The sequence below is a fragment of the Lynx canadensis genome, chromosome E1 (genome assembly GCF_007474595.2).
Source record: "Lynx canadensis isolate LIC74 chromosome E1, mLynCan4.pri.v2, whole genome shotgun sequence".
Taxonomy (NCBI): Eukaryota; Metazoa; Chordata; class Mammalia; order Carnivora; family Felidae; genus Lynx; species Lynx canadensis.
Genome location: NC_044316.2, coordinates 28317090 through 28320743, shown reverse-complemented (window position 1 = coordinate 28320743; position 3654 = coordinate 28317090).

The following is a 3654-nucleotide window of genomic DNA, read 5'->3' as shown; positions in this document are numbered from 1 at the left end:
CCTGGCTCCCTGATACAAGTCCCTTTAATAGAGAACAGAGCCTTTTACTCTCTAACGAGAGACGAGAGTTAACTGGCCTCTTCCTTCTGGGGCACCGTTCTTCACACCGAAGGTTTCAACCCACGGTTGGGTCATGAAATCAATTTAGTGGGTCCTGACCTTTGGCAACACTTCAAAACTCTATCTAAAAATGGATATAGATATAGCTCTGCATATAGATGTGGATGCATAATGGAAGAGAGAAGGGAAAGGAACACATTAGTACATACCACACTTGATTCGGGTAAGTACGGCTTCATGAAACGTTTGTTTCTGTCTTATCTACCTGTATGTATGTGTATGTGTGTCTTACATGTGGGTCACTATGTAAAATGTAGTTTTTCCCTGTGAGTCACAGTAAGAAAGTTGGAGACCACTCTCCTAGGAGAGGTCACCTTGACACTGAAACCGCTAAGGCAGACCGTCCCCCGAGAGCTGGTTCCACCGGGAAGGCAGAAAGAGTAGCAAGCTGCCCAGCACCTGTGTGGGAGGAGCCTGGCCAAGGGCAGGGGGACAGAGGGTGCAGGAGGAGAGAGGAAAGGGCCTGAGCCAAAGCCCACTCCTCGTCACCTCCGCCAGAGCAGCCAGGATGCACTGAGTGCCAACAGCGCCCCAGGCGCTCCGCCAAGTGGCTTAAGTGAATTATCCTTTTCAAGTCTTACCACATCCCCTAAGGGAGATGAGTACTGTCCTTACCATCCCCATTTTTTTTTTCTATTTTTAGATTTTTTAAAGTTATGTCGATGCCCAGACACAGGGCTCGAACCCACAACTCAGATCAAATGCTCTACTGATGGAGCCAACCAGGTGACCCTACCACCCTCATTTTAGAGATGAGGAAACTGAGGCTCAGGAGGCTCAATAACTTGCCTGAAGACACACAGCTTGTGCCTAGCAGACAAAACTTGGTCTCACACCCGGGTGTGCCCAATTTTTCAGCCCACGCTCTCTTGCAATCAGAGCTGGCGGTTCTCTCTGGCCTGAGGAAGGGGTCTGGTATTGGCCCGGTATCAATGATCAAGTTCTGCCAGCCAGGGGCCTTGCCTGTGGGCGCAGGGCAGGCGGGGGGCCAGGGCGTGAAGGAGCTCAGGCTTGGGAGCCCCGGGCCAGGGGCTGGTGGCTGCGAGGGTGGCGGAGCCCTCCCCCAGCCCCGCTCCTGCTGGCAGTAGGCTGCAGCTTTGCCGCCGCAGAAATCGCTGCTAATTATAACCAAACAATGAGCAATCACAGCCTGCTGGCGGTTAAGCTCTCGTTAGAGGTCTGGCAGGCTTTTCATTAGAACCTCCCGGCGGCCTGAAGGCGGCGGCAGGAACTCTGGGCTCCAGCTCCCTCCTCCCCTCCTCCCTTCCTCCCAGCCTGGGCCCCCGGTTGCAGTGGGGCTTAAGCTAGCTCCTGCCCCGTGTGGGTGCTGTGTTCAGTGCTGCAGGGGGTACCGGAGGCAGAGCTTTGCTCTTGGCTTCAGTGAGTTCACTGTCCCCCCAGCAGTCTTGTGATAGGAATCAAAAAAAGCCAGGCCCACTTGAGCCTGGCAGAGAAGAGAAAGGTTTTGGAAAGTTTTGTGTCCTTGGCTGCTTCTATCTTGAGGGCCTTTCTTGGATGCTGCGAAAATTTATTTTCTGCTGTTCAATAATGTGGAGCACAAAAGTGCTTGCTCTGGGTAAAGGATGTCTAGTGGTGCTCATTTCTACAGGACGTCCCAGGGAGAGGGACTCTCAGAATTTTGGGAAGTGTAAAGTGGGGTCAATAAAAGAGACACATGGAGGCGCCTGGGTGGCTCTGTCGGTTGAGTGTCCTACTCTTGGTTTTGGCTCAGGTCAGGTCAGGTCATGATCTCATGGTACGCGTGGGACTGAGCCCTGCATTGGGCTCTGCACTGAGTGAGGGGAGCCTGCTTGGGATTCTCTTTCGCCCTCTCTCTGCCCCTCCCCCGCTTGCACACTCTCTCAAAATAAATAAACATTAAAAAAAAAAAAAAGACACACATGAAGTCATTATAGGCCTTGGAACCCAGAAGAATTCCTCAGATGCCTAATTTGAGGGCTCAGGACTTTGGGAAGGGTGTGAGGGAACAGACAGCCCCAGATGGTGGAGCATCTGCTTCTGGTTGGGGGGAAATTTACGCTGTTATCCGGTCCTGGGCTGAATTGTGGACAGGTGGATCTTTGGCCAAACTTCAAAGTAGATCAGGTTTATCTTTTTCCCCTTCACCCCCCTCTTACCTTTCCTGGCATCTAACTTCCCTCAGGTGTGCACTGGGGACCATTCTTCCTGCCTCCATATTAGGGCTTCCTTGTCCACTATCAACCAATCACGCAGGTCTTAGCTGAAAATTCATCAAGATATTCTCCCTCTGGGGAACCATCATGGATGTTCGGGATACTCGGGTCCCATTCCCTGAGGAATCTGTAATGCCTCCCTGGCAGAACACCTGCCCAGAGCTGTGTAGCGTGGTACATATTTACGGGGTGAATGACGGAACATCTGAGAGGGACATGTGAGGGCCTCTGGTCCTCATTTTGCAGGTGAAGATCTAAGGCCCAGAGCTGGGCGACCAGCTGTCTCCATTTACCTGGGACTGAAAGGATTTCAGGACATGGGATTTCCACTTTTAAAACCAAACTAGTTGGTCACCTTGTCAGCAGCGGTGATAAGTAAACCAATGTGGGCAGAGTAGGAAGCCAACAGGAATTGGCTGGATTTTGTTCATTAGAAAGATGGGAAGCACCAGAGAGAAGCCTGTGGGAAGGCAATTCTTTTTTTTTTTTTTTTTTAATGTTTATTTATTTTTGAGAGAGAGACAGAACTTGAGCAGGGAAGGGGCAGAGAGAGAGGGAGACACAGAAGCAGGCTCCTGAGCTGTTAACACAGAGCCAAGATGAAGCTGGAACTCATGAACCACAAGATCATGACCTAAGCCAAAGTCAAATGTTTGACTGAGCTGCTCAGGTGCCCTGGGAAGACAATTCTTAAAAGAAGAAATAGATGCAGCCAATAAACACACAAAAAAGTCTTACTGGTAATATCAAAATACAAACTAAAGCAATTTTCATCTATGTGTTAAAGATTTTAAAATATATGAACACCTTGGGAAACTGGAAGTCTCACTCATTGCTGATAGAAATATAAACTGTTTTGATTTTTAAAAAATATTTTAAGTAATCTCTACACCCAATGTGGGGCTCAAACTCACTGCCCTGAGATCAAGAGTCACATGTTCTATGGACTGAGCCAGCCAGGCACCCCTAAACTGTTTTGATCTTTCTGGAGGGCAATTTGGTGCCAGGTAAAAAAAAAAAATGTCTTTAAGCTATCCATGCCCTTTGACCACATAATTCTATGTCTTAAAATCTGGTCTGAAGGAAATAGAGATATAATCAAAGTCTTGGGTATGAGGATGCTTATTTATTCATGATGGCTTCATAATAAAGTCAAGTTGGAGGCAACCTAAAATTTCCTCGTAGGAAACCAAATTATTAAAAAAAAAAAATCCTCTTGATTTTTAAGCAAAGCAATTCAACTCCCCTTTTGCCTTGCCCTCAACTTCCAGCTTATGTCCAAAAGCCCGTATTTTAGACTCAGACAATTGTTTCTTAAAGAGGAATTTTGTCATCGGTC